At 47.1% G+C, this 13,071-nt stretch overlaps 1 pseudogene; it reads right to left on the bottom strand.

The window, feature by feature from the left end:
• The window catches only part of LOC115107510 (polyphosphoinositide phosphatase-like), a 55,786-nt pseudogene that overhangs the window by 17,931 nt on the left and 24,784 nt on the right, over window positions 1–13,071 (bottom strand).

Here is a 13,071-nt window from a genome sequence, read left to right on the forward strand (position 1 = left end):
AAGTCCGGGCTTTGGCTGGGCCACTCAATGTTATTCAGAGACTTCTCCCGGAGCCACTCATGAGATTTGATTAACCACTGTCAAGTCCTAGGTGATGGCGATTCAATCAAATCGACTCAACCCCCAAAATATTTGTCTCATGTGCCGAATACAAAAGGTGTTCACCTTACAGTGAAAGGCTTACTTATAAGCCCTTAACCAACAATGTGGTTTTAAGAAGATAGTTAATTAAAATAAAATAAATATAAAAAGTTACACAATAAAATAACAATAATGAGGCTACATACAGGGGATAATGGTACCGATTCAATGTGCTGGGGTACAGGTTAGTCGAGGTAATTTGTACATGTAGGTAGGGGTAACTATGCATAGATAGCAAACAGTGAGTAACAGTGGGGGGGGGGGGGGGGTGTCAATGCAAATAGTCCAGGTGACCACTTGATTAATTGTTCAGTAGTCTTATGGCTTAGGGGTAGAAGCTGTTAAGGAGTCTTTTGGACCTAGACATGGCACTCCGGTAACGCTTGCCCTGTGGTAGTAGAGAGAACAGACTTGGGTGACTGGAGTCCGACTTTTTTTTGGTCCTTCCTCTGACAATGCCTAGTATATAGGTCCTGGATGGCAGGGAGCTTGGCCCCAGTGATGTACAGGGCAGTACGCACTACCCTCTGTAGCGCCTTGTGGTCGGATGCTGAGCAGTTGCCATACGAGGTGGTGATGTAACCGGTCAGGATACTCTGGATGGTGCAGCTGTAGAACTTTTTGAGGATGTGGGGACCCATAACAAATCTTTTCAGTCTCCCGAGGGGGAAAAGGCGTTGTCGTGCCCTCTTCACGACTGTCTTTGTGTGTTTGGACCATGATAGTTTTTTGGTGATGTGTACACTAAGGAACTTGAAACTCTCGACCCGGTCCAGTACAGCCCTGTTGATCTGAATAGGGGAATGTCCGGCCCTCCTTTTCCTGTAGTCTACGACCATCTCCTTTGTCTTGCTCACATTGAGGGACAGGTTGTTGTCCTGGCACCACACTGCCAGGTCTTTGACCTCGTCCCTATAGGCTGTCTTATCATTGTTGGTGATAAGACCTATCCCCGTTGTCATCAGAAAACTTAATGATGGTGTTGGTGAGCCTCTCGACCTGTGGGGCGTTGTCTGGGTTAGGGCAGGATTTGACTGGCACACTATCGACTCCTGTGGAGGGCCGGGCACATGCACATTGACACAGTCGTCAGGTGTACGGTGTTTCCTCTGACACATTAGTGTGGCTGGCTTCTGATTTAAGCGGGCATTGTGTCAGTAGGTACACGTCTCTGTGTGTGGAGTAAAGGTGGTCTAGAGTTTTTTTCCCTCTGGTTGCATATGTGACATGCTGGTAGAAATTAGGTAAAACGGATTTAAGTTTGCCTACATTAAAGTCCCCGGCCACTAGGACCACCTCCTCTGGATGAGCATTTTCTTGTTTGCTTATGGCCATATGTAGCTCGTTGAGTGCGGTCTTAGTGCCAGCATCGGTTTGTGGTGGTAAATAGACGGCTACGAAAATATAGATGAAAATTCTCTTGGTAGATAGTGTGGTCTACAGCTTGTCATGAGGTACTCTACCTCAGGTGAGCAATACCTTGAGACTACCTTAATGTTATACATTGCATTCCAGCTGTTAATAACAAATAGACAATGCATGGAAAACCCAGCCAACTGTAAATGATCCGCATCATCGTTCAGCCACGATGTAAAAAAATGTTTATGTCCCATTGTTAGGATAGTGTCAAACAGCGTTCATCCAGTTTTTTCTCCAGTGATTGCACGTTAGCCAATAGAGTGGATGGTAGAGGCGGGTTACCCACTCACTGACGAATTCTCACAAGGCACCCTGATCTGCGTTCGACCAACCCTGCCAAGCTAAGCAGGCTCAGAATCTTGAGGGGGCTGTGCTGCTTTAGTCGGTCTCTGACCTCATTCACCTTTCTGATTTGGCTGCATATCGGCTACTTACAGAAGGCCCATAAAACAGATAAGGACTTCTCCTAAGTGTATGGGTCACTCAGGTGGGCGTCTAGGGTATAGGGTTGGGTACCGTTCCATCATGATAGGGCAATAAATAAATAAACAATACTTCTAATTTATTTTTAAATGTATATCCCATATCTGCACAAAATTGAAAGCTTTCTCTCACAACCCCTGCTCACAAACACACATGGGCTCTGGGATTTGCAACCTTTTTCCTTTTTCACTCACTTAACTCCACACTTTTCCAAACACCAAAAACACACACCACACCTTCCATCACAGTACATCCACACATACTGTGCCTTCTATGTCCTCAGTTTGCTGTGTTTCATCTCTACCATGTTGATTGAATATTTTTGTGTTCCAGTTCCTTATATTTGAAGATCTATTATTTTGCTAGTTATCCTTTCTTCTAATGCTGTCTTATCCATTTATAAAATACCATAAATGGAAAGTTAAATACAAATTATTTGCCAACATTCCCTATCTAGAATGGTATAGTGTAGTTGTAGTTTATTTCTTTAACAATTGTTGTATTTTATTGCTTTTCTATATATATTTTTTTTATTACAATCCCTACCATGGCTAGTATTGGGTGTTACATCATTTGACTCCTCTATGGGAACTGTGTAATATTTAAAATAGCCATGGAGTAGTTTTTGTGTCTCGGAACATTTGGTTGTCAATATACAGTTGATCAAATACGAGAGCGACACATTTCCCTTTGAATCTATTCTCCTTGAAGATTGGGTACAGAACTTTGCCACGTTCTGCAATTTCCTCCGGAAACTGATCATTCATGCCTATTTTCATGACAGCGAGACTTTTACCAAGGCTTTTAACCGTTATTTTATCTTTAAAGAAAGCAAATTTGGCAATGATTGGGTGCTCATATCTCTGTCTTCTCTGTCCGAAATGGTGTACATGTTCGAGTCGGATTTTGTCGACAGCTTCGCGTGGGATCTGAAGCGCTTGTAAGAAAGAATTCCTTCATCACACTTTCAGGAACTTCTCCTTATTGTTCTTGGATCCAAATAAGTACCAGCTTCTCTCATAGATCTAGTCTGTATGTCAAGTAAAGGCTTCTCTCAGAAAGATTTTAAAGTTCATTAACGTCCATTTCAATCTTATTGACTGTCCCTTTTAGCTTGTTTGTTTCTTTCTCCATTGTCGTAGCTTTATCGTCACTCGTCTCGAGGATCCTTTATATCTTTACTGACTAATTAAAGTATACCCAGTTTGTCATGTATCGATTTTAACAGATCGGTTTCCACCCTTACCATTCCCAGTGGTGTCTGTGTCCGTCGAGGAGTCTTGTTTTCTTTTGGAGATTCATTCTCCATGTTTACTCTCTGCCATGTTTGGGTGTCGCTTGTTTTCATAATATTTGTCAATACATTTTTCTAGCCTTATGCTTTGTTTTGTAATGTTATCCAGATTGAAGGTTACTACCCATGAGTATGTAAAGGCTAATATTTAATCTAAGATACAGATATTGAATATTATGTTTTATCTTGAGGCGATCTGCACCACTGTGTTCAGTCCACCATCTTGTTTAGGTCCTGCTATTCTAGTGGTTGGGGGACCTCAGCATTTGATTGGTGATGTTAATTAGACGATGAGAGGTACTGGAATCTGGAGCTCACGGAAGAATAAAAGCTGGGCTTAAACTTAGATTGTGGAGTCATAGTGGGGAATTTTGTGGGGGAAGAATCACAATTACTTAGGTAACATAGATAATTAAGATTTCTTATCTGCATAATATGCTTATATGATATGCGTATTATTAGAATGCATCCCTTTGGACTCTTCCTCCCTCAGCTGGGTCTCAGTGACCAGGGGCCCAAAGAGGGGAGAAGTCAGGCTTATCTTTCACATGTCCCTGCAGAATATCAGAAAGAATATCAGAAAGAGAAGAGGACAGGAGGGAACTTGTCTTCACATGTGAATGTGTCTTTACCTATTTTTAAACCATGTGAAGGAATGGCGTGATTAATGGTGAACCAACTACTTGTCTCCACAATGTCTTTGCGCCATTCACTCTCTCCTTTGGCCTTGAGGGAGATAAGGTCTGAGACAAGATGTGTGGGGTAGTATCTGGAACCATTGTATGTCATCTCTGATGTTGCACCTATCCTGGGATAGTGTATGACCTAGAGGCTCACTCCCCTCAGTGAGCTTGTCCAGGCGTGTGGTCAAGAAGGGGTTTTAATTGAGATGGGAGTATCTGGAGTTGACATTTGAGACGAGATTGGACCCTTGTCTTAGGGGCCAGACTCTGAACAATAAGAACAGTCTTCGTAGAAAATGATATCTGGCTGTGGGATATTTCTTTCTCATATATCAAGTTTCACCCTGTGACCCATTCCAATTTCAACATGCTTATAGGAAAGAACACTCAAGAAGCACAGCACTTACACAAATGACTGATGATTGACTGAGAGAAATTGATGATAAAATGATTGGGGGGGCTTTCTTGTTAGTAGTAGTCTGCTGATGGAAATTGTATGTGTTATGGCTTAATTGGTTAATGGTTAAATGGTTAATTGTCTAACAAAACACAAGAGGCCCTTCTTTAATGGAAGCCTCTCAAATATAATCCAGTTAGAATCAGGAATTCCCCAGGGTAGTCGTTTAGGCCCATTGCTTTTTTCAATGTTTACTAACGACATGCCACTGACTTTGAGTAAAGCCAGAGTGTCTATGTATGCAGATGACTCAACACTATACATGTCAGCTACTACAGTGACTGAAATGACTGCAACACTCAACAAAGAGCTGCAGTTAGTTTCAGAGTGGATGGCAAGGTCTAAGTTAGCCCTAAATATTTCTAAAACTAAAAGTGTTCTATTTGGAACATAACACTCACTAAATCCTAAACGTCAACAAAATGTTGTAATAAATCATGTGGAAATTGAGCAAGTTGAGATGACTAAACTGCTTGGAGTAACCCTAGATGGTGAACTTTCATGGTCAAAACACATTGATGCAGTAGTAGCTAAGATGGGGAGAAGTCTGTCTATAATAAAGCGATTCTCTGCCTTCTTAACAACACTATCAACAAGGCAGGTCCTACAGGCTCTAGTTTTGTCGCACCTTGACTACTGTTCAGTCGTGTGGTCAGGTCCCACAAAAAAAGGACTTAGAAACATTGCAATTGGCTCAGAACAGGGCAGCACGGCTGGCCCTTGGATGTACACAGAGAGGCAATATTAATAATATGCTTCTCAATCTCTCCTGGCTGAAAGTGGAGGAGAGATTGACTTCACTACTTTTATTTATGAACTGCCGATCTGCGGCCAACAAGGCAGAGTTCATCTCCGCCTATGTCTCCCTCCAGTCCCTCGACTTCTTGGCACTGACGGAAACATGGATCACCACAGACAACACTGCTACTCCTACTGCTCTCTCTTCGTCTGCCCACGTGTTCTCGCACACCCCGAGAGCTTCTGGTCAGCGGGGTGGTGGCACCGGGATCCTCATCTCTCCCAAGTGGTCATTCTCTCTTTCTCCCCTTACCCATCTGTCTATCGCCTCCTTTGAATTCCATGCTGTCACAGTTACCAGCCCTTTCAAGCTTAACATCCTTATCATTTATCGCCCTCCAGGTTCCCTCGGAGAGTTCATCAATGAGCTTGATGCCTTGATAAGCTCCTTTCCTGAGGACGGCTCACCTCTCACAGTTCTGGGCGACTTTAACCTCCCCACGCCTACCTTTGACTCATTCCTCTCTGCCTCCTTCTTTCCACTCCTCTCCTCTTTTGACCTCACCCTCTCACCTTCCCCCTACTCACAAGGCAGGAAATACGCTCGACCTCATCTTTACTAGATGCTGTTCTTCCACTAACCTCGTTGCAACTCCCCTCCAAGTCTCCGACCACTACCTTGTATCCTTTTCCCTCTCGCTCTCATCCAACACTTCCCACACTGCCCCTACTCGGATGGTATCGCGCCGTCCCAACCTTCGCTCTCTCTCCCCGCTACTCTCTCCTCTTCCATCCTATCATCTCTTCCCTCTGCTCAAACCTTCTCCAACCTATCTCCTGATTCTGCCTCCTCAACCCTCCTCTCCTCCCTTTCTGCATCCTTTGACTCTCTATGTCCCCTATCCTCCAGGCCGGCTCGGTCCTCCCTCCCGCTCCGTGGCTCGACGACTCATTGCGAGCTCACAGAACAGGGCTCCGGGCAGCCGAGCGGAAATGGAGGAAAACTCGCCTCCCTGCGGACCTGACATCCTTTCACTCCCTCCTCTCTACATTTTCCTCTTCTCTCTCTGCTGCTAAAGCCACTTTCTACCACTCTAAATTCCAAGCATCTGCCTCTAACCCTAGGAAGCTCTTTGCAACCTTCTCCTCCCTCCTGAATCCTCCTCCCCCCCCCTCCCCTCTCTGCAGATGACTTCGTCAACCATTTTGAAAAGAAGGTCGACGACATCCGATCCTCGTTTGCTAAGTCAAACGACACCGCTGGTTCTGCTCACACTGCCCTACCCTGTGCTCTGACCTCTTTCTCCCCTCTCTCTCCAGATGAAATCTCGCGTCTTGTGACGGCCGGCCGCCCAACAACCTGCCCGCTTGACCCTATCCCTCCTCTCTTCTCCAGACCATTTCCGGAGACCTTCTCCCTTACCTCACCTCGCTCATCAACTCATCCCTGACCGCTGGCTACGTCCCTTCCGTCTTCAAGAGAGCGAGAGTTGCACCCCTTCTGAAAAAACCTACACTCGATCCCTCCGATGTCAACAACTACAGACCAGTATCCCTTCTTTCTTTTCTCTCCAAAACTCTTGAACGTGCCGTCCTTGGCCAGCTCTCCCGCTATCTCTCTCAGAATGACCTTCTTGATCCAAATCAGTCAGGTTTCAAGACTAGTCATTCAACTGAGACTGCTCTTCTCTGTATCACGGAGGCGCTCCGCACTGCTAAAGCTAACTCTCTCTCCTCTGCTCTCATCCTTCTAGACCTATCGGCTGCCTTCGATACTGTGAACCATCAGATCCTCCTCTCCACCCTCTCCGAGTTGGGCATCTCCCGGCGCGGCCCACGCTTGGATTGCGTCCTACCTGACAGGTCGCTCCTACCAGGTGGCGTGGCGAGAATCCGTCTCCACACCACGTGCTCTCACCACTGGTGTCCCCAGGGCTCTGTTCTAGGCCCTCTCCTATTCTCGCTATACACCAAGTCACTTGGCTCTGTCATAACCTCACATGGTCTCTCCTATCATTGCTATGCAGACGACACACAATTAATCTTCTCCTTTCCCCCTTCTGATGACCAGGTGGCGAATCGCATCTCTGCATGTCTGGCAGACATATCCGTGTGGATGACGGATCACCACCTCAAGCTGAACCTCGGCAAGACGGAGCTGCTCTTCCTCCCGGGGAAGGACTGCCCGTTCCATGATCTCGCCATCACGGTTGACAACTCCATTGTGTCCTCCTCCCAGAGCGCTAAGAACCTTGGCGTGATCCTGGACAACACCCTGTCGTTCTCAACTAACATCAAGGCGGTGGCCCGTTCCTGTAGGTTCATGCTCTACAACATCCGCAGAGTACGACCCTGCCTCACACAGGAAGCGGCGCAGGTCCTAATCCAGGCACTTGTCATCTCCCGTCTGGATTACTGCAACTCGCTGTTGGCTGGGCTCCCTGCCTGTGCCATTAAACCCCTACAACTCATCCAGAACGCCGCAGCCCGTCTGGTGTTCAACCTTCCCAAGTTCTCTCACGTCACCCCGCTCCTCCGCTCCCTCCACTGGCTTCCAGTTGAAGCTCGCATCCGCTACAAGACCATGGTGCTTGCCTACGGAGCTGTGAGGGGAACGGCACCTCAGTACCTCCAGGCTCTGATCAGGCCCTACACCCAAACAAGGGCACTGCGTTCATCCACCTCTGGCCTGCTCGCCTCCCTACCACTGAGGAAGTACAGTTCCCGCTCAGCCCAGTCAAAACTGTTCGCTGCTCTGGCCCCCCAATGGTGGAACAAACTCCCTCACGACGCCAGGACAGCGGAGTCAATCACCACCTTCCGGAGACACCTGAAACCCCACCTCTTTAAGGAATACCTAGGATAGGATAAAGTAATCCCTCTCACCCCCTCCCCTGAAAAGATTTAGATGCACTACTGTTCCACTGGAGGTCATAAGGTGAATGCACCAATTTGTAAGTCGCTCTGGATAAGAGCGTCTGCTAAATGACTTAAATGTAATGTAAATGTATGAGAGGTATTGACATGTTGAATGCACCGAGCTGTCTGTCTAAACTACTGGCACACAGCTCAGACACCCATGCATACCCCACAAGACATGTCGTTTTTTTTTTTTTCTTTGCATATCTTTTAAAACATTTTGCTAAACCTCAACTTCTAAATACTCTCCTGCAACCCGCCTCACCCAATGTAGCTATTTTTCCTAAAGTATTTATATTTACTTCGGATCCGGAACCCCTCAACTGAAGCTAGCCAGCTAACTACCAGCTATCAGTCAGCAAAACATTGCTAGCGGTCTTCAGCTAACCGGTCATCAGCTAACCTTTAGCTCGGAAAGCTCTCGCCAGTTCGAACAACGCGACTCTAACCAGAGCATAACGGACCTATTATTTTTTTTATCCCCGGATTCCCACCGCAAACGGAACATCTTCAGCTGGATCTTCACAACTAGCTATCTAGCTAAGCGCAACCCCGGATGATTACTCCTGGCTAGCGTTTCCACCCACTTAGCTTGAAGCTAGCCCGGCCAGAGCCCTTGTGCTACCACCGTAGCATACTCCTGGGCTACAATATCTGGACCCACGACCGGTCTATCGATGTCACCGCATGAAGAGGAATTAACAGACTCACCCCATCGCGACGTCCCCCAAAGGCTAACTCTCTAGCCCTTGCTATCTCCTTGCTTGATAATTCGGCCTGCTAACTGCTAGCTTGTTTAGCCCCGGTCCGCTAACTGCTACCTTGTTTAGCCCCGGCCTACTAACTGTTAGCTTGTTAGCACAGGCCTGCTAACCGTCTGAATCGCCGCGTCCCAAACACTCACTGGACCCATATTTACTTTCTATCTCTTTCGATTTTTAATTTGTTTATACCTTCCGGTAACCTGCCTCACCCAATGTGATATGGAATCGCTATTATTTTAAATTTTTAGAACACACTCAAGAACCTCCAGAAGCTAACCAGCTAACTAGCTACAAGCTATTTAGTCATTGTTCGTTTTTTTTTACCTGGATAACACTCGCCAGTCCAGCTTCCCTGCCCCGTCCACCGCTGCCCCCTGGACACTGATCACTTGGCTACATAGCTGATGCATGCTGGACTGTCCATTAATCACGGTACTCCATTCTGCTTGTTTATGTTTTATCTGTCGGCCCCAGCCGCACTCAGGCTCTGTGTGTAGTTAATCCGACCCTCCATCTGCCTAGTTAACACCATTTTACCTGCTGTTGTTGTGCTAGCTGATTAGTTGTCTCACCTACTGTTTTAGCTAGCTCTCCCAATTCAACACCTGTGATTACTGTATGCCTCGCTGTATGTCTCTCTCAAATGTCAATATGCCTTGTATACTGTTGTTCAGGATAGTTATCATTGTTTTAGTTCACAATGGAGCCCCTAGTTCCACTCTTCATACCCCTGATACCTCCTTTGTCCCACATCCCACACATGTGGTGACCTCACCCATTACAACCAGCATGTCCAGAGATTCAACCTCTCTCATCATCACCCAGTGCCTGGGCTTACCTCCGCTGTACCCGCACCCCACCATACCCCTGTCTGCGCATTATGCCCTGAATATATTCTACCATGCCCAGAAACCTGCTCCTCTTATTCTCTGTCCCCAACGCTCTAGGCGACCAGTTTTGATAGCCTTTAGCCGCACCCTCATACTACTCCTTCTCTGTTCTGCGGGTGATGTGGAGGTAAACCCAGGCCCTGCATGTCCCCAGGCACCCTCATTTGTTGACTTCTGTGATCGAAAAAGCCTTGGTTTCATGCATGTCAACATCAGAAGCCTCCTCCCTAAGTTTGTTTTACTCACTGCTTTAGCACACTCTGCTAACCCTGTCCTTGCCGTGTCTGAATCCTGGCTCAGGAAGGCCACCAAAAATTCTGAGATTTCCATACCCAACTATAACATCTTCCGTCAAGATAGAACTGCCAAAGGGGGAGGAGTTGCAGTCTATTGCAGAGATAGCCTGCAAAGTAATGTCATACTTTCCAGGTCCATACCCAAACTACTAATTTTGAAAATTACTCTCTCCAGAAATAAGTCTCTCACTGTTGCCGCCTGCTACCGACCCCCCTCTGCTCCCAGCTGTGCCCTGGACACCATTTGTGAATTGATCGCCCCCCATCTAGCTTCAGAGTTTGTTCTGTTAGGTGACCTAAACTGGGATATGCTTAATAACACCCCGGCAGTCCTACAATCTAAGCTAGATGCCCTCAATCTCACACAAATCATCAAGGAACCCACCAGGTACAACCCTAACTCTGTAAACAAGGGCACCCTCATAGACGTCATCCTGACCAACTGGCCCTCCAAATACACCTCCGCTGTCTTCAACCAGGATCTCAGCGATCACTGCCTCATTGCCTGTATCCGCTACGGAGCCGCAGTCAAACGACCACCCCTCATCACTGTCAAACGCTCCCTAAAACACTTCTGTGAGCAGGCCTTTCTAATCGACCTGGCCCGGGTATCCTGGAAGGACATTGACCTCATCCCGTCAGTTGAGGATGCCTGGTCATTCTTTAAAAGTAACTTCCTCACCATTTTAGATAAGCATGCTCCGTTCAAAAAATGCAGAACTAAGAACAGATACAGCCCTTGGTTCACTCCAGACCTGACTGCCCTCGACCAGCACAAAAACATCCTGTGGCGGACTGCAATAGCATCGAATAGTCCCGCGATATGCAACTGTTCAGGGAAGTCAGGAACCAATACACGCAGTCAGTCAGGAAAGCTAAGGCCAGCTTCTTCAGGCAGAAGTTTGCATCCTGTAGCTCCAACTCCAAAAAGTTCTGGGACACTGTGAAGTCCATGGAGAACAAGAGCACCTCCTCCCAGCTGCCCACTGCACTGAGGCTAGGTAACACGGTCACCACCGATAAATCCATGATTATCGAAAACTTCAACAAGCATTTCTCAACGGCTGGCCATGCCTTCCACCTGGCTACTCCAACCTCGGCCAACAGCTCCGCCCCCCCGCAGCTACTCGCCCAAGCCTCTCCAGGTTCTCCTTTACCCAAATCCAGATAGCAGATGTTCTGAAAGAGCTGCAAAACCTGGACCCGTACAAATCAGCTGGGCTTGACAATCTGGACCCTCTATTTCTGAAACTATCCGCCGCCATTGTCGCAACCCCTATTACCAGCCTGTTCAACCTCTCTTTCATATCGTCTGAGATCCCCAAGGATTGGAAAGCTGCTGCAGTCATCCCCCTCTTCAAAGTGGGAGACACCCTGGACCCAAACTGTTACAGACCTATATCCATCCTGCCCTGCCTATCTAAGGTCTTTGAAAGCCAAGTCAACAAACAGGTCATTGACCATCTCGAATCCCACCGTACCTTCTCCGCTGTGCAATCTGGTTTCCGAGCCGGGCACGGGTGCACCTCAGCCACACTCAAGGTACTAAACGATATCATAACCGCCATCGATAAAAGACAGTACTGTGCAGCCGTCTTCATCGACCTTGCCAAGGCTTTCGACTCTGTCAATCACCATATTCTTATCGGCAGACTCAGTAGCCTCGGTTTTTCGGATGACTGCCTTGCCTGGTTCACCAATTACTTTGCAGACAGAGTTCAGTGTGTCAAATCGGAGGGCATGGTGTCCGGTCCTCTGGCAGTCTCTATGGGGGTGCCACAGGGTTCAATTCTCGGGCCGACTCTTTTCTCTGTATATATCAATGATGTTGCTCTTGCTGCGGGCGATTCCCTGATCCACCTCTATGCAGACGACACCATTCTATATACTTCCGGCCCGTCCTTGGACACTGTGCTATCTAACCTCCAAACGAGCTTCAATGCCATACAGCACTCCTTCTGTGGCCTCCAACTGCTCTTAAACGCTAGTAAAACCAAATGCATGCTTTTCAACCGTTCGCTGCCTGCACCCGCACGCCTGACCAGCATCACCACCCTGGATGGTTCCGACCTTGAATATGTGGACATCTATAAGTACCTAGGTGTCTGGCTAGACTGTAAACTCTCCTTCCAGACTCATATCAAACATCTCCAAACGAAAATCAAATCAAGAGTCGGCTTTCTATTCCGCAACAAAGCCTCCTTCACTCACGCCGCCAAACTTACCCTAGTAAAACTGACTATCCTACCGATCCTCGACTTTGGCGATGTCATCTACAAAATTGCTTCCAACACTCTTCTCAGCAAACTGGATGCAGTTTATCACAGTGCCATCCATTTTGTCACTAAAGGACCTTATACCACCCACCACTGCGACTTGTATGCTCTAGTCGGCTGGCCCTCGCTACATATTCGTCGCCAGACCCACTGGCTCCAGGTCATTTACAAGTCCATGCTAGGTAAAGCTCCGCCTTATCTCAGTTCACTGGTCACGATGGCAACACCCATCCGTAGCACGCGCTCCAGCAGGTGTATCTCACTGATCATCCCTAAAGCCAACACCTCATTTGGCCGCCTTTCGTTCCAATACTCTGCTGCCTGTGACTGGAACGTATTGCAAAAATCGCTGAAGTTGGAGACTTTTATCTCCCTCACCAACTTCAAACATCTGCTATCTGAGCAGCTAACCGATCGCTGCAGCTGTACATAGTCTATTGGTAAATAGCCCACCCATTTTCACCTACCTCATCCCCATACTGTTTTTATTTATTTACTTTTCTGCTCTTTTGCACACCAATATCTCTACCTGTACATGTCCATCTGATCATTTATCACTCCAGTGTTAATCTGCAAAATTGTAATTATTCGCCTACCTCCTCATGCCTTTTGCACACAATGTAGATAGACTCCCCTTTTTTTCCTACTGTGTTATTGACTTGTTAATTGTTTACTCCATGTGTAACTCTGTGTTGTCTGTTCACACTGCTA

Source organism: Oncorhynchus nerka, linkage group LG24, assembly GCF_034236695.1.
Source record: "Oncorhynchus nerka isolate Pitt River linkage group LG24, Oner_Uvic_2.0, whole genome shotgun sequence".
NCBI lineage: Eukaryota > Metazoa > Chordata > Actinopteri > Salmoniformes > Salmonidae > Oncorhynchus > Oncorhynchus nerka.